The sequence below is a fragment of the Mandrillus leucophaeus genome, unplaced genomic scaffold (genome assembly GCF_000951045.1).
Source record: "Mandrillus leucophaeus isolate KB7577 unplaced genomic scaffold, Mleu.le_1.0 Scaffold27, whole genome shotgun sequence".
NCBI lineage: Eukaryota > Metazoa > Chordata > Mammalia > Primates > Cercopithecidae > Mandrillus > Mandrillus leucophaeus.
The window spans coordinates 6,030,916-6,049,478 of NW_012102809.1; the positions used below are offsets into that span (position 1 = coordinate 6,030,916).

Genomic DNA, 18,563 nt, shown 5'->3' on the forward strand with positions numbered 1-18,563 from the left:
GCCTCCCGGGTTCACGCCATTCTCCTGCCTCAGCCTCCAGAGCAGCTGGGACTACAGGCGCCCGCCACCACGCCCGGCTAATTTTTTTGTATTTTTAGTAGAGACGGGGTTTCACCATTCACAGGGTGATCTCGATCTCCTGACCTTGTGATCCACCCACCTTGGCCTCTCAAAGTGCTGGGATTACAGGCGTGAGCACCTTAGTACTTTCCCAGTCCTTTTCTTCTTAATGAAGTATATTGTTTGAGTGTTTGTTTCTGTGAGGGGTTGAGTGGTATATTCTTTTGGTCTTTGTATATCTGAAAATGTCTTCATGTTACTCCCATTCTTGAATGGCAGTTTAACAGGGCATAACATTCTGGAAAGGAACTCATTCTCCCTTAGGACTTTGAAGATGCTACTTCTGCCTTCTGGAAAAGTCTAATATTAATCAAATTGTTGTTTGTTTGTAGATAATAATGACTTTTATTTTGGGTGATGTTTAAGAATTTCTGTTTAAATTTGGCATTCTCCAATTTTAATATGGCACATTTTGGTTTGGATTTGTTTTTGTTTATCCCACTTAGTATTTGGAGGGTGTTTTTGTTCTGAGATTCATATAGTTATTCAACTCCAGAAAAGTCTTAGTTATTACTCTCCTTGAACGGTGGCTCTCCTAGATTCTCTCTGTTATCTTCTCTGGGTTTCCTATTGTATATCGGAGCTTCTTAGTTATCAGTTATCTTAACTATTTTTTGGCATTTCTTATTTCTTTGTCTTGTATTGGTGAATTTGTCAGTACTTTCTACCAATTTAATAATTTCCTCTCTAATTTTTTAACTTAATACTGTTTACTGTTTTATTTCTAAAATGAGCTCCTTTTCTTCTCCATTTTCTTGTTTGATTTCGTTTCCAAATTTCTTGCTTTTAAAAATGGTTACTTTGTTTAGTAATTTGAATATCCTCAGTATGCTTATTTTAAAGCCTTTAGCTATTCTGTATTTTTTTAATCTAAAATGAGTTCATATTCTTGTTGTTGATTTAATTGGTTGTGTTTCTTCATATAATTTTTCTGTGTTTCAAAGTCTGACTTTGCAAGCTCATTTTGAATACATGCTCATTTTCTCCCATTTTTTATTATCACCACTTGTCCATCTTGTCTACCAACTTTTTATGGCATCCTCTTATCCCTAGGGTGCCCAGTTAAGAACTGGTCTTTTAATGGCATTATAGAGTGCTTGCCTTCTGATTATATTGTCACCAGGTTAGTGGGGATTTTGGCTCAATACCTGATCAAGAGTAGTGAGTATCTCTCTTTCCTGTGGCTTCCTATAAAGCAGTAGGTGATTCAAAGCATGAACTCATAGCAGCATCATGACAGGATGTTGAAATGAGGCCCCAAGGAAATAATTTCCTTAACATTTAGGTTTTTGGATGAGTGTTCATCAGAAAGCAAGTTATATGGCATGTGTCTGTGTTTGTTATGTCAGCCTTTTCCCTGCCCTGACATTTATTGGCACAGCCTATTCCCACAGATGTATATTTTATGTAAGTCAGTCAAATGGATATTCTTAAAATGATAACGTTGACTCCACTGTAATTTATATATATATATACACACACACGCACACACAATGTTTTTCATTGCATTAAATCTTTGTAATATAAAATTAACTATTTAACCATTTTTTTCTTTTCTTTTCTTTTCTTTTTTTTTAAGATGGAGTTTCGCTTGCCGCCCAACCTAGAGTGCAATGGCGCATCTAGGCTCACTGCAACCTCCGTCTCCCAGGTTCAAGCGATTCTCCTGCCTAAGCCTCCTGAGTCGCTGGGATTACAGGCACCTGCCACCACGCCCGGCTAATTTTTGTTTTTTGTTTTTCTTTTTTGTTTTTGTGGTTTTAAGGAGCAGAAAGTTTAATAGGCAAGAAGGAAGGGAGAATAAAGAAGGAAGAAGCTGCCCCGTACAGAGACAGAGGGAGGGGGGCTCCAAAGTCAAAAGAAGAGGTCCCCACCTGCCAGGTATATATGCAGAGGCTGGAGGAGGCAGTATTTGATTTGCATGGGGCTCAGGGGATTGGTTTGACTAGGCATGTCATTCATGTAGCCCATGAAAATGTTGGCCCTCCCACCCTAGCCTTTCAATATGCAAATGCACGGCACCATGATGTTATACACACCTGGGAATATGTGGGGGCGGCCGTGTTGCCAGGATCATGTGGGGAAAGGACAAGAAGACTGAGGGAATCTCCATGTTTGGGTAGACCCAGGTTCTAATGGACAGTATTTGCATATCAAAAGTTACTGGCCTGGCTCTAAGAGCCAGGGCTTTACAAGAAACTTTTCCAGAGATGCTTTAAAAAATGAAAACTTCCCAAGGACCCCTTTTCCTACATCATTCCCCCCTGTGGAGATGCCACTAACTGCTAACTGCTGTTGGGGGCTTTGGGTGAGGACTCTTTCTGGCTACTTCTTGCTGAAAAGGGGTTTCGAATGGGAAAAAGTAGCTAGGGCTCTGCCTAAGATCGATCTAAGGGTCCTTGGAAGAATGGCGTGTCCAAGTGTGGTTCAGCTTACAGCACCATTTGGACTTCGATTGCTTCTTGGCGAGAAGAAACAATTCAAGTTATAGTATTAAGTATACAGGGTCCAAATATCAATACAAGATATATAAGCAAGAAAGTGCTTAATAAAGGGGTTAACCAATTCCGTAAAGAAGACTGGAGTTTATTAAAGAAGGATCGCAGCCCCTCAGGGCTGAAGCCGGCATTTTCCCTGAGCCTGTCAATAATTTTGATTTGATGTTTAAGTACCTGTAGATTTTCTTCTACTTTACTAGAGGTGTTAATCCAAAAGCAGCATGTTTCATTTAAAACTGCATTACTAAACCCAATAAAAAGTCCTAGCAGACTCAGTGATAGTAAAACTTTAATGCTTCCTTTTTGTCAACTATTATCCCTGTTATAAGGATAATAATTAAGCAAAATACTATAGCAATGGAAACTCTCTGTCCAATATTTCACCTAGAAGGTGCTACCATGTATAACCCTATCGCAAATAGTAGAGTGAGGACAGCAATTCCCACAAATGTGGTGTGGGTAGGTAATTTCCATCTAAAATTTTACTTGCCTAAGATATAGAATTCCCCATTGGGGGTCTATGAAGTTCCTTGGTTTTATTTTCCCAAAGAAAGAAACCTCTGGGTTATGAGCACCTTACTCATTTTCATTACCTGGCAGAATTTGCAAGATAATTGCCCAGAACCAGCATATTGATTCACGTTTTTATGTTACGCATCCCTTTTTTTTTTCCAAGTTGCAGATAACCACTTGATTCACAGGAATAAGTGGGGTTAGTCTAAAATGTAGACAAAAAGCTTAAAAACAATTAATGAGACTAGGATTTAATGACAAATGTATGATAAGCTTTGGAGCAAAATTTTTCTCTCCAGTCCTTATTTTTGGTAAAAACTAATTATGAATAAACTTTAGTCTTATACTTGGCCTGATTATTTGCATAAAGTGCAGCAAGAATGGTTATTTTTACGTAGACCTTTTGGATTGACTTTGATGAAACTGTTCCACAAGGAATTTCAGATAAGACTTTTAAAGCCAAGCCCAGCCATGGGTTTGTATCCTCTAATACCTGTGTGTTGGGGGATCCTCCCCTCTTGAGGTCCCAAGATAAACTTGGAGCTTCCAGACCTATTAGAAGGTGACATTCTTTACTGACTACAGGTTAGGAACCCTATGCGGGGACTGTGCAGACAAGATACGAGGCCAGTTCTTCCCAAGGGGCTTTTTTTTTATTGGTTGCATGTCAAGCTTGATTCCTTAAAGGGAAACATACCCTTTCAGTCAAAGCCTTAGTAAAATAACCAGTTTTTCCAGTTGTGTCCTGTTGATGAAGAAAAATGGATTCTTACTGCACTGATGCAAACAACTATATTGCCATAAGTTAAGAGTACTCACGGATAGTTTCCAAATTCTAGAGGAACCAGGCAGAGAAAAATAAACATGCTCCAAATTTTGTTCGCAGGAGTATACCTTACTCAATTATTAAAGGCCATAAATAGTTTAAAATAACTTTCCTCGACTCTGAAAATCAAAACAAGGATCAGCAATATTCCAAGCAAAAGTTAAAAAGGTTACTTTAACTTTCTGAGTGTAGTCCACTTAGTGAACTTTTGTTTTGCTTTGATATTTGTCAACATGTCAGTTCTTTATGAGTCCTATACGTTCTTTATTTCAATGTTACAATCTTTAAAGTTTTTAAAAACCTGCATTTGAGAACACCTGTTAAAGTCCTTAATATAGCTTGATTATAAACTGTCTTTTGAGAAGGAACAAAGCAAGACAACAATTGTTTGCAAATGACAGGTTTCCAGGATAGTTATAGTTAAAAATATGACTGATAAGTTTATCTTCGTGGTTTACAATAACTTTACGATTAATTATGATTGATAGCATATACTTACACATTAGCATGTAGAAATCCCATACAATTTCGGAACATATATTGTATTATTCACCGAAATATAACTTAAAGAAGATTGGACATCATTTCGGCAATCTCATGTGACTAAACATCTAAGATGATCCCGTTTACCTCTTTTCTGAATGTTTCAGGGGCCTTCTGAACTATCCAAAAAGCCAGGCATCACAAAGGACAATTTCCAGATTGCCACAAATTATTTTGCCAAAATGATGACTCAAAAAGCAAAAACCTTTCATTAGCCTTTACTATGACATGAAAAGTTTGTGCAAAGCCAAATTTTACCCTTGCATTAGTTTATTAATGTTAACCCCAATTCATTTACATGAAACCGTATGGATTATTCCATCTAATCCTAACCAATTTGACCATGAGGTGAAATCTTTACAAACCTTTTATAACCCTTTTACTAAAGGGCAGATTAGTATCTTAGGACCTCCTTGCTATGGCTTTTATTTTAATGCTTAATTTATGAGAAGACCATCTAGATGCTATGGGAGAAGATAGTGTAGTGCTTGTACCATGCATTTCATTGCAAGGCAACCCAAAGCCAATCGGTTTATTTCGTAATCAGCCCATCCCTGATGGGAATCTCATCTCCCAGTGTGGGGTGGGGATGTTTCCGTATCTTCCAGGTGGTCAAGAGCATGCTTCTCTGATTTATAACTACTATCAGCCATCCCTTACAGTGTATTTTCTACCTAGTTATTACACACCAAAGCTCTCTCATAATACGAAGTCAATTTCTGATACCCCCAAAACCCAAAACTGTTCAGATAACACAAGCAAAACAGAACAGAGCCTTTGATTTTGAGAGGGATTTAGCTCCTTTTAATTCCCGGGGTTTCATGAGGAAAACAGAGGTTTTCCCCCAAAACAGGCTTTGTGACGCCGCCTCTGTTTTTCCCCAGAAGTCTCATACTAGCAGAAGTTATTTTAGGGCCTTCTATGCACGCATTAAGAGTGGTAAGACAAAAAATGGGGAAAAATAATTCAGTCAACTGAGAAGAAAAGAGCCTTTTTCCAGAAAAAACAAGATTCAAGAAAAACATAAAGGCCTTTTAAATATACCTATAACTTGAATATCTACTTTTAATTAAGCTGAGCGCTCTTTAAGAAAATCCTTTTACATCCCTTGTTACTTGACTCTAGCCACACCAAGCAGTTAAGATTTTCAACTTTTGAATGTTACAAAAGGTACCCTCACAGGTGAAACCAATGAGCCTTAATGAGGTTATGACTTAACCACAAAGTGTACAAGTTTTTCAAGTTTTTTTTTTTTTTTTTTTTTTGAGACAGAATCTCGCTCTGTCGCCCAGGCTGGAGTGCAGTGGCGTGATCTCGGCTCACTGCAAGCTCCGCCTTCCAGGTTCACGCCATGCTCCCACCTCGGCCTCCTGAGTAGCTGAGACTACAGGCGCCCGCCACCATGCCTGGCTAATTTTTTGTATTGTTATAGAGACGGGGTTTCACCCTGTTAGCCAGGATGGTCTTGATCTCCTGACCTCGTGATCCGCCTGCCTCGGCCTCCCAGAGTGCTGGGATTACAGGCGTGAGCCCCTGCACCCGGCCTGTACAAGGTATTTTTAAAGGAGTGATAAGCAGCTTTGAAACTGTCATTGCAAAGCTGTCACTGAGACAGTGAAAGAGATTTCACCCAAACAACTTCATTTTGTTTCCAGCCCCAGAGCTGTCCTTGCCCATGTCTGGGCGTAGGCTGAACGAACTTTGGGAGGAGCTGGGTTTACAATCTGTAGTCTAAAACAGTCTATATGTTTACAGTCTGTAGTCTATAGTGGCTACACCATGTTATATTCCTGCCAACAGTGCACAAGTGTTCCAGTTTCTCCACATCCTCGCCAACTTGTTATTTTTGTTTATTTTAATAATGGCCATCCTAATGGTGTGCGGTGGTATCTCATTGGGATTTTGATTTGCATTTCTCTAATGACTAGTGATGTTGAGCATCTTTTCTTGTAATTGTTGGCCATTTGAATATCATCTTTGGAGAAATGTCCTTTCAAGTACTTTGCCCATTTTTAAATTGAGTTCTTGGTTTCTTGTTATTTTTATATATTTTAAAAAGCAAATCGTTTGCAAATGTGGCCATTGTATTACTGTAAACAAATTGCTGTCAATACAGATTACATCGTTAAGCATCATGGTTGAAAATATATAACACATTTAGACCATTACTGGCCACAAGGAATTGGTATTATTTGATGTGATTTTTGAGGTTCATTTTTTGTCTTGCGGTTACCCTTCTAGATACATATCTATTTGTTGAGTATAGCCTGGTGTCATCACCCTAGGTCCTACATGTTAAGGTTCCTAAAGTTCAGACAATAGATGGAGGATAGAGAGTTGATTCTAAGAGTCTTTTAAAATTCTGCCCTTGTTTATGCATGTATATGACATACAGTCAGATCCATCCCCAACATCATCTTTGAGTGTATGATGAGAAAGAAGAGATCTGAAATTTAGAGGCCTTGGAATTATTTAACTGGTCGCTAGCTATTTTTCCCTGGGTCACTCACCTAACCGTTCTGTCACTACGTTTTCTCACTGGTAAAATAAGTTCAGATACTCTCAAAGGCCACTCCTTATTCTAGGATGCTATGAAAGTGAGTAGGATTTCCTTACCTCCTCTTCTGTGTACCTCAGATTACATTGTTACTCCTGACATTCATCTTGACTTAATCTTGCCAGCTTAAAAAAATTGTTGTGAAAAGAGATGATGACTGTTTCTCTGTTGACTTGTGATTATGCGAACAGTGCAGAGTGCAAGCCTCTCTTTCTGCATCTGTCTGGTCTGCCTCTGTCCTTCCCCCTTTCTGTCTGTGTCTCTTGCTGTCTTTTTCTATGTGGCGTTTTCTTTCACTCTGTCTCTTGTCACTCTTTTAATATGCGGCTCTGATTCACGTTCAACTGTCAATATAGCAAGGGGGAAATGGTCCCAGGCTGCATAAAATCCACAATGGGAGTGATTTATCTGTTCTTTATTGAGACTATTGTTGATGTATGTGACATTCGACAGGGTTTATCCCAAACCACAAGAGTGTTATTAATTATTTATAAAACATTTCTGAGCATCTGCTCTTGTGCCAGGCACCGTGCTTGACCCTGGGGACACAGGGAGTATAGTTTCCTGCCCTCAGATAGCTCCCGCACTAGTGCGGGATGGGCATTAATATGTATAGGTGCTTGACAAAGGTAGCTAGGCCTGAGGAGTCTGCACTGTGTGGCAGGCAATCAGTCCAGTAATGGGAAGGAGACAGAAGTATGAGCAAAGGCCTGGAGGCATGAGACAGCCATAGTCTGTGGTTCAGTGTAGGGTGTTTTAGCATAGTGTGCTGAGTTAGGTTGGGGAATGCGGGCAATGGCAAACTTAGCTCGCAAAGCTTAGACTTTGAATGGTCTCTGTAAGGCAATTAGCAAGACATCCAGTTTCATGATCAGATTTCTATTTTAGACAGATCCTAGTGCTGATAAGATGAGGATAGATGGGGGCTATGAGGCTAGGAGCCCACTCAAGGCCCAGCACAGAAGAAATGATGTGATATTGTGTAGGGCAGTAGCAGAGACTAGAAGGTAGGGGTGGGCTCAGGAAATTTTAGGAGACAACATTGAAAGATCTTGGATCCTGATGTGAGGCAGAGGTACATTGAATGCATGACTGAACACCTAAACTGGGGTCTGGCTGCCTTTGAGACTTGCAGAGGCACTGTTAGTAAGTCTGCTGCATGTCCAGGTACTAACGGGGATTGACCTGGGTAAAGTGGGTGTTTAATCACAGTGGGTAAACATGAGCCAGAAAGAAAATGGTTCCTAGGTTTCTGCCTTAGGAGCTGGGTAAATGAGAAATAGGAGGAAAAACAGGTCTGGAGAAGAAGATGATGAGTTTGATTTTGGCCAAGTGAGTACAGGAGTATAATTTTTTTTTTTTTTTTTTTTTTTGAGACAGGGTCTCACTCTGTTGCCCAGGCTGAAGTGCAGTAGTACAATCATGGCTCTCTGCATCCTTGACCAACTGGGCTCGGTCGATCCTCCCACCTCAGCCTCCTGAGTAGCTGGTACTACAGGCATATGCCCCCATGCCAGGCTAATTTTTGTATAGTTTTTATGGAGATGGGGTTTCGCCACGTTCCCATGCTGAGCTCAAGTGATCCACCCACCTCGGCTTCCCAAAGTGCTGGGATTCCAGGTGTGAGCCATGTATTTGGGCAGGATTATAAAAATGTGAATTTAAACAACTTCATTGTGGTGGTGGTAGTGGTCATTGTCTTTGTTTTGTTTGTTTTATTTGGCATAGTCAAGTCTTCAGCTGAGCATACGGTCTTAGGTATGACTGGCCTAAGTGACAACTCAGGCCAAAGCAGAAGTGAGAAGTTGAAACAGGGGTGTTTATTGTGGAGGATGAGTCAGAACTGAGCCCTGTAAGAGAGGATGGTCCAGGGGAGGTGAAGTCAGGGCGTATTGTTACTGGGGAGAGGTAGTTGCTGAGCAAGCACTGGCATGGGTTGATGCTTGGGAATGGCTGTCAAGAGGACAGAGTGCAAAGGTCAACAGGTAAGGTAAAGGAAAGCTTCCTCCAGAAGAGGACTGCGTTAATAGGGGTTGGGGGAGAGGTAGAAGACGGATGTCGGGGTCGGGCATACAGTTTTTCTTCCCCGACTGCCCAGCATGCTGGACTCTGTAAAGGCCCTTCAGTTCTTGAACCTTGCTTCAGGACAGGTTATGTAAGCACTAGTCATCAGCAAAAGCCAAACTCACATTCTTTTTTTCTTTAATCACAGCTGCATTAAGCTTTTGGAGATCTGTTCTCCCAAATGTTTCTCTATGTTAAGCAGAAAATATTTCTCCCTTGACCAAGGACTGAAAAGTGAAAGAAAAAAGATAGAATAAGATGTTCTCTCTAGAAAGTGCTATCTAGATTTGAATAGTTGGAACATCTTCCTAATGTGTTTATTTTGGTGGAAATGTGAGGAAATGAGAAGAGAGGATGATATTGAAAGTTGACTTGCATTATTTGTTTAAAGTTTTGACAATTTTGAATATTATGGTGTGCCCTTTGCATTCTGGTGCAGTGATAAAAACCACAACATCTTCTCTTTATTTCACTCTTCTGGGCTTAAATTTGCATCTTTAATATCGTATTACCATAATTTTTGCATCTTGTAAGGTAATTCAGTTGCCCTCTTCCTGCATGATTCAAATTTCCAGTTTTGTATGAGTTTCTTATTATTCTCACCCAGTTTCCCAATTAGCACCTTGTTAACTACACACCTGCTGCACAGAAAATTGTATTATGCCATTTAGCCTTTTTAAAGAAAAAAGAGAGAATGGAAAACACTCTGTTAATAGGTTATTTCAACCTCAAAAAGTGATGCTTTTGGGCGTGGAACCACAACATGATTGCTGATGGGGAGAACCTGATTGTTTAATAGATTCTAGAACTGGAACAAGAAAAGCTTCTGGCAGACCCCTGGAAACAGGGAGTGCATCTGCGCTGTCACCGCAGCTGTGCACGCATTTCCAGCTTCAAACCACAGAAGCCAAGCCTGATCCATCAGGTTCTGCACATTTATTTGTGGAAGAATCACTGAGCCACTTCCATTACTATGCCACTCTGAAATAATTTCCATTTATCATCTCATCCTGGGATTAACTTTATTTCCTAGCATAGAAGAAATAAATAGATTCACTGACTGTTTCGTTTTCAAATTTTTCATGAAGATGTGGTAACTTTTCACTCAAATGGTTATTCATTTATTATACTTACTTCCACATAGTGCATCTATTAAAGGCAAATATGCAGCCATTAGTATGTAAATTGAACTTGTATGCTGAACAAATGAGGTAGAGCCTCAAACGTTATTTATTGACTTAATTAGTATTATTGTAATCAGAGGAGAGCCTATAGAAATGCGTAAAACTGTGCATGATGGGCCTGCATGAATATGAGGAGATGTCAGTTTCATTTTGGTCTAACTTAATTCATGCCTCTTCTGTGACATATGGGTGGAATACCTTCATTTCAAGTTGATTTAGATGCTTACTTAGCTATTAAATAATAATAGCTAATTTAGTGGAAAAGATGATTAAATCATATAAAAAAGAAAGTCTCAGCGACGCACACGGAGAATCGAACTTACTGAAGCGTCGGAGGTGGACAAGAAGGCACAACTGGGGCCTTCATTAGGATTCTTCAAGTTTGCCTTTTCAGAGATGGCTTTCTGAGTCATGAGCCCTCTGCTTCACACTGTCGTCTGTCTCCTCCTGATCGTCCTTCTGTGTCATCTAGTGGCTCCAGCACCTGGCTGCGGTTCTCCCCACCAGCCTAGAGGCAGTGCAAGTGCCCCAGTCACTCAGTCTTCTGTAAACTGGGACTTCGCAGACCTTCACGGCCACACCTGGATCCCTGGCCACCATTCTTTTATCAGAAACAGCCTCTCATCCCACAGTCTTCTACTCTTCTCTCCCTTCCCCCCATTTCCACCAATCCCTCTCCTGGGCTCCCTCTTTACCCCCCGTCTCTTGCTTGCCAGTCTGCTGTTAGGCAAACCTCAAGCCTCACTTCTTGTGCCATCAAGCCCAGACCGAGCCCACAGTCACCTGTGTGCACTGTCCTGTCACCTGCGCCCTCAGCTCCCTCATCCTTTAATTTCTGCCAGCCTACTTAGTCAGGCCCCTATCCTATATCAGCCCCCAAACTTATGTTTTTCCTGTTTGGACATGTTGTTTTCATGTTGAACATGCCTGTAGTAGGTCATTCTTGCATTGCTATAAAGAAATACCTGAGACTGGGTAATTTTGTAAAGAAAAGAGGTTTAATTGGCGCACAGTTCTGCTGGCTATTCAGGAAGCATGGTGCTGGCATCTGCTTTGCTTCTCAGGAGGCCTCAGGAAGCTTAAAACCATGGTGGAAGGTGAAGGGGCAGCAGACACATCCTATGGTGAAAGCAGGAACAAGTGAGAGAGACAGCTGGGGGTGGGGAGGTGCTACACACTTTTAAATGACCAGATCTCACAAGAACTCACTCACTTTTACAAGACAGCACCAAGCCATGAAGGATCCACCCCCAGGATGCAAACACCTCCCACCAGGACCCACCTCCAGCACTGGGGATGCAATTCAGCATCCTGTTTGGGTGGGGACAAATATCTAAACTATATCAATGCCTAAAAAAACAATAGTAAGAAAGAGATAGATGTTTGCCTCCCATACAAATGTACGATCTCCTCTTGGGCGTTCTAGGTTTGTGCCACAGCTTCGTTGCCCACCTCCCCACCCCAAGCCCTTAACAAGTAGCCTCATTTTATCCCAGGAAAAGAGCTTAGACCATCTGACATGAAATCCCCCATCCTTTCTCTTCTCCACTTCTGATTTTTTTCAGGTGCCTCTATCCATCCTAGATCTGCCTAATCAAAATCTTTGGGGATAGAATCCAGAAATCTGCTTTTTAAAATGCTCCCGGTGATTCTTCTGTGCCTTAACGTTTGAGCACTTCTACCCAACACTGTAGTAATAACCAGTGGACTGGTTCCACTAACTTGGTTCTTCCTATTTCTGGCCATCATCCACATCTCATGGTACCGTCTCATGTTAATAGTTTAATACGATCTTGTTTCAGTAGTTCCTCATTACTTAAGAAATAGATCTTGAGTTCCTTAGCACACTATCAAAACTATTTGTTCACTAAATGTTTCTTCCTATCCAGTCTGTCTTGCCCCCTGCTCCCTTATACCCACTTTTTGGCGGTCACATAGGACTTCTATTTTCTGAAGTCAGTAGGAATTTATTTGTTGATTCACTGATTCAATAACACAGACTCTGTACTCAGCCACCGAGTTCATGACAAGACATAGTCCCCTCCCTCAGTGAGATTACAGCCATGCCTCTTTTCAATTACTCCTCCTAGAAAACACCCTTCTCACTCCATTTCTCTCATTGAAAACGATAGGCAACTTTTACTGAGTGCTTACCATGGGCCAAGAAATGGGCCTAAGCCAGGCAGCCCTCTCTTTCCCTTGCTGCTTTTATTCACACACACACACACACGCATCTAGACACATATCTGTGTGTATAGTTTTATTTAATCCCAGCTGAATGGTGTAGGTATTATTTTTACCCCCATATTTTAGTGAAAGCAATGGAAATTTAGTCTTAGAGCTGGTGTGTGTGAGCTGGATCTGCAAACCTGGTCTTCTGACTCCTGTGCTCCACTGCTTCTCCTTAAGGCCACATTCAGACATTCTGTCCATCTTTCATCCCCGCTTCCCTATACCGCTTTACCTTGTTGTTTCCATTTCCCTTTGTTTATTCAACAAACTTCCGACAGCATTTAAGTGCCTTCTTTCTGTTGGGCTTAATTACAACACTTTCCAGGCACGGGTGTTCTCTCTCTGCTTCCTGGCATGGGAGATCCTTAAGTATAGTGGATCACATGGCATTCCTTGTATATTCAGGGCCCAGCACTGGTTTTCTCTCTCACACAAGCACAGTGTCTGGGTCCTATCAGTATTCAGTAATATTTAGTGAGCAATCTAAGGGAAGTAGAACATTTTCAGTTAAAGTATATTTTCTACAGTCTATGACTTAAAGTATTTGCGCACCAAAATAATGGTGAACATTGGAGAAATGTTTAGCCTGCTATACAGTAAAGGCTGGCAAATGTTTTCCAAGGAACACTTCAACAGCAGCATTTGTATTTAAGTAGTGAATATGCTAATTGCATGTGCTTCTCAACTACTTCTTTATTAAAATCACTAGGAGAGTCTTTTTTTTTTTTTTTTTAAGACAGAGTCTCACTCTGTCATCCAGGCTGGTCTACAGTGCTGCGATCTCAGCTCACTGCAACTCCCGGGTTCAACCGATTCTCCTACCTCAGCCTCCCGAGTAGCTGGGACTACAGGTGTGTGCCACCACACCTGGCTAATTTTTTGTATTTTTAGTAGAGACAGGGTTTCACCATGTTAGCCAGGATGGTCTCAATTTCCTGACCTCCTGATCTGCCCACCTCGGCCTCCCAGAGTGCTGGGATTACAGGCATTAGGAGAGTCTTTTGAGAAACATAAGTCTAATATATGGAGCGGTCATATTTATAATAGTAGAATGTTGACACCCTATGCCTCCCTCAGGAAGAGAGTGGTTAAATACATTATGCAGAATGTGTAAAATAAATACTTTGTGGCAATGAAAGCTATACTCTTTATTCAGATTTTGTGTGTGTGTGTGTGTACAGTAAATTCTCATTATTTGCAGTAAATATGTTCTATAAACTTGCCCTGAACACTGAATACTGAGATTTAGTTCCTAGAGAAAATGCAGGATTAGGTTCCTGGGAGCTTCTGATCACCTTTTCATCAAATCATTTAATGAATAGCTTTGTTTTATGCGTGTTTCTGTTTAGTGGTACTTTATTTAAATTACAGTTGTTCCTCAGTGTACTCAGAGAACTGGTTCCAAGACCCCCTGCAGATACTGAAACCTGTACATGCTCAAGTCCTGTAGTTGGCCCTGTGGAACCTGCATATACAAAATGTCAGCTTCTGTATTCTAAGATCGAGAGAATACTATATTTTCCGTTTACATTTGATTGAAAAAAAAATCCACATATAAGTGGACCAGTGAAGTTCAAACCCATGTTGTTCAATGGTCAGCTGTGTGTCCTTGTGTTGTTAACATTGAGCTCTTGACCAATAGCACTATAACTCAACCACAAGTATTTTTTCCATAAGACACATCACAGCCTTCTTGGGTTAAGGGACACCAGAGAGTACATCAGAACCATGCTTGGAGTTCATTTTAAACTGTGAAACCTCCAACATAAAGCACCAAATTCCAAACAATGTGGCACTTAATCAAAATAAAACAAGAATGCAGACCATAGACCATCACCTTGTTCAGCGTCAGCTGGGAACTCGTGTGTTCTGTTTCTCTAAATTTTCACTCCTTCATAGAGCATGGCAAAGAATGATTTGGAGGTTATAAATAAATGTTCACAAGTAGATCAATGAGTGCACACAGGATCTGGGCGTCATGAGGATCAGCTGTGTATCTGTACCTCCCCCCTCCACCCAATATTTGAGAGCAGATAGGAGACACATAACCTCTTCTAAAAGCGTCATGTGTTTTCTAAGATCAAGAACTTTTCCTTACATAATCACAGTAAATTTAATATATGTCAGGAAATTTCATGTTGATTCAATATTTAATCCAAAGCCCATATTCAAATTTTGTCAGCTCTCATAAATAGTGTCCTTTATTGCCATTTTCTTCCTGATTCAGGATTCAATAGAATTTTATACATTGTATTTTGTTGTCATAGCTCTTTGGTCTCCTTGAATCTGAAATAGTTCCTCAGCCTTGCTTTGTGTTAGTTAATCGTGACATTTTTGAAGATTACAGGCCAATATAGTAGAATGGGCTTCCATTCGAATTGACAGAACCTTCCTCATGACATAAAATTCTATTTCATTTTGTTTTATACTATTTATTGGCTTCAGATTGTGCATTTTTAGTGAAATACCACAGAAGTGCAGTTTTGTCCTTTTCGATGCGTTGTGTCAGGAGGGACATGGTGTCAGTTTGCCCCCATATTGGTGGCGCTAGCTTTGACCATTAGGTTAAGGTGATGCGCACCATGTTTCTCTATCACAAACTTACCCTTTCCCCCTTTACACATTATAAGTAAGTTATTTATGGAGTGGTACTTTAAGGTTGAGTCTCATCACATTCTATTCACTGGTTTTAGCATCCGTTAATATTATCTGTAAGGTATTTGTAATTGTGATGGTTAATACTGAGTGTCAACTTGATTGGATTGAAGGATGCAAAGTATGGATCCTGGGTGTCTCTGTGAGGGTGTTGCCAAAGGTGAGCCACCTGCCGCAGCCTCCCAAAGTGCTGGGATTATAGGCATGAGCCACCATATTTGAAAATAACTTAAAAAAAATTGAAAATAAAAAGATAACTAAGCAAAAAGAAAACAGTGAGCCAGGCGCCGTGGCTGACGCCTGTAATCCCAGCACTTTGGGAGGCTGAGATAGGCGGATCATGAGGTCAGGAGATTAAGACCATCCTGGCTAACATAGTGAAATCCCGTCTCTACTAAAAATACAAAAAATTAGCCGCGTGTGGTGGTGGGCGCCTGTAGTCCCAGCTACTCAGGAGGCTGAGGCAGGAGAATGGCGTGAACCCAGGAGGTGGAGCTTGCGGTGAACCGAGATCGCGCCACTGCACCCCAGCCTGAGAAACACAGTGGCACTCCATCTCAAAAAAAAAGAAAAAGAAAACAGTGGCAAGACATGAGCTGTAGAGCCAGACTGCCTGAATTCACATCCCACCTCTACTAGCTTATGACATTTCTCTGGCCTGTGTACTCATTTGTAAAATGGGAATAATATTAATGCTTACGTGGAGGATAAGGTTTTGTGAGGATTAGTGAGTTTCAATACACATAAAATTCTTAGCACAGTACCTGACATAGAAAAAACATTGCCTTAACTATTATAGCTATAAATGTCCATGTCAGTGTATTAAATAAATGCTTTACAGGTATTTAAATGAGTATATTAAGGCTTGTGTATAAACTTCTTCTTGCCCTGCTAGGAGTTGCTGTATGTACTTAAAGGTGTAAATAAATGTTTCAAAACACGTTTTTCACTGCTCTTACATTTTGCCAGTGACTTTGCCCATCTTATTATGGAGTTTTTGTTTGTTTTAAATGGAGTCTTGCTCTGTTGCCCAGGCTGGAGTGCAGCAGCGCGATCTCGGCTCACTACAACCTCCGCCTCCTGGGTTCAAGAGATTCTCCTGCCTCAGCCTCCCGAGTAGCTGGGATTACAGGCACCCGCCACCACACCCAGCTAATTTTCGTATTTTTAGTAGAGATGGGATTTCACCATGTTGGCCAGGCTGGTCTCAAACTCTTGACCCCAGGTAATCCGCCTGCCTCAGCCTCCCAAAGTGCTGGGATTATAGGCGTGAGCCACCATGCCCAGACTATTATGAGGTTTTAATGCCTATTCTCTGGGTTTAGCAGAAGGAACAAGTTATTTTTCCCCCAAACCAATATTTCCCTTTGTCCATTAGAACATGCTTTATACTGCATGTGGAGGGATGTGTGTGCCTGCCAGTCCCTGACCAGCACCTTGTATCTTGTTGAGTTATTAATGAATTATCTATGGTTATTTCTTTTCTGAAAATAAGTAATCACCATGGCAATGCTGTCACTTGTTAATGATGCAAATAAGACTTTACATATCTCTGCAAATCTACTTAAAAATAAAATAGCTTTAAAAAAATACTGCTCTCACATTTGAATCCGTTACTCCTTCTATCTTGTGTTTTGTTTGTTGTTTTGTTGTTGTTGTTTTCTGCCTTTAGTTTTGTCTGCTTTTGCTTTGTCAGAACATAGGGCCTATAGAAAGAAAGGGTAGGCCGGGCACAGTAGCTCATGCCTGTGATCCCAACAGTTTGGGAGGCCGAGGCAGGCGGCACTCACCTGTAATCCCAGCTGCTCAGGAGGCTGAGGCAGGAGAATGGCGTGAACCCGGGAGGTGGAGGTTACAGTGAACCGAGGGCCTGCCACTGCACTCCACAGCAACGGAGGGAGACTCCGTCCAAAAAAGAAGGAAGGAAGGAAGGAGGGAGGGAGGGAGGGAAGGAAGGAAGGAAGGAGGAAGGGTAGAGTTTAAGACGGTTTCATTCTCTAAATTGTGTTACTCTCATTTTTCATTTGAAGAAATGGAGGCTCTCTGAGGCATATCTATCATACTGTAGTCTGGTCAACCAGAGAAACAACCACACAGAAACAAGGTGCCCCTGTCCTAACAGCTGCACCCACCTAAAGCCCAGATACCCACATGGCCAGCAGCAGCAGCCCCCGTGTGTCTCTGCAGCCACATTTGCCTCAGTTTCTCTCTGTAAAGTGGGTATAATGCCTCCCTTACTCATCTCACAAGGGTAAGTGAGACCTTGCCTGAGAGATGGCTTTGTGTGCAGGGATAGTGCTAGACAGTGCTAGGAAGACATGATTGATCGTCATGCTCTGGACACCGCCATTCATGAGATGGAAGTTGGGAAACCATTCTCAGAGAGAGGCCTCACCCTTCCCAGTCCAGGCAGCCCTCTTCACGTCCACATTGGATACTGGTTCCTATCCTCTGCTACCATCTGTGGACATAAATATCTATCTGTCAATATGCACAATTAGTGGAAGACGTAGGTTGCCAAAAACCACATTTGTTTAGTATGAAAGATAAACAGAACCTTTGGGAAAGTTGTCTGTTCATTGGTTCTGGAAAGTTTTCCCTCTGTGCGCATAAAATTAAGAATTTGGAATTCACAGCAGCGTGACAGAGTTTACAGGAAGTGAAAAGGGCCATGGTGGTTGTTTTGAAGGCTTGCAGCCTTAAAGGTGTGCAGAATTACAGAGGACAAGAAGCCATTTTCACAACTGGATTTGCAGCATCAATTATTCACCATCTGTTTACTGAGAGCCTGGTATGTGCCCAGCACCAGGGATGGCTCCTGCCTTAGCACCGAGTGCAGCTGAGGAGAGAAAAACAGTGCCCAAGAAACAGTTTCAGAACATTTCCTGCTCTCTTGACTAGGAATACAAAAAGAAGTTAAAAACCAAACCCACGCACACACATAGAGAAATGAGGGTCGGCCATAGTGGGCAGAAAGGGGATTTCAGAAAGCCTTTGGATGAGTGGTATTTTGCTTTTTCTTAAAAAACCACAATCTGTCATATGTCTAACCGGCGAGTGCTGCTGCTGAAGAAGCTGAACATCGTCCCAGAGGGCAGCAGAACTCTTGGCATCTCATACAGGCAGGTCCCAGCCAGGTGTGTGCCAGTTGCTGGGTATGCTTGTTTGCTCTGAGCCCTGGCACCCTCCTCCAGCTGCCAGCTGCTTTGTGGAAACCGCTGTTAATGCTGAAGAGGGAGCGAAAAGAAAGGAGGGCGTCGTGAGGTGTCCTGCCTCTGCAGGTTGGGGCATGGAGTGGTTCTCTCTGAGGAGCCAGGCCCTTAATTCCTGATGCGCTTTTAAAAATGGTCACAGTAACATACCTTCAGTTT

The 18,563-nt window shown here is 41.5% G+C and overlaps 1 protein-coding gene across 3 annotated transcripts in view; it reads left to right on the forward strand.

Moving 5' to 3' along the window:
• The window catches only part of FARS2 (phenylalanyl-tRNA synthetase 2, mitochondrial), a 547,898-nt gene that overhangs the window by 344,137 nt on the left and 185,198 nt on the right, over positions 1 to 18,563 (forward strand). The window lies entirely within an intron of this gene.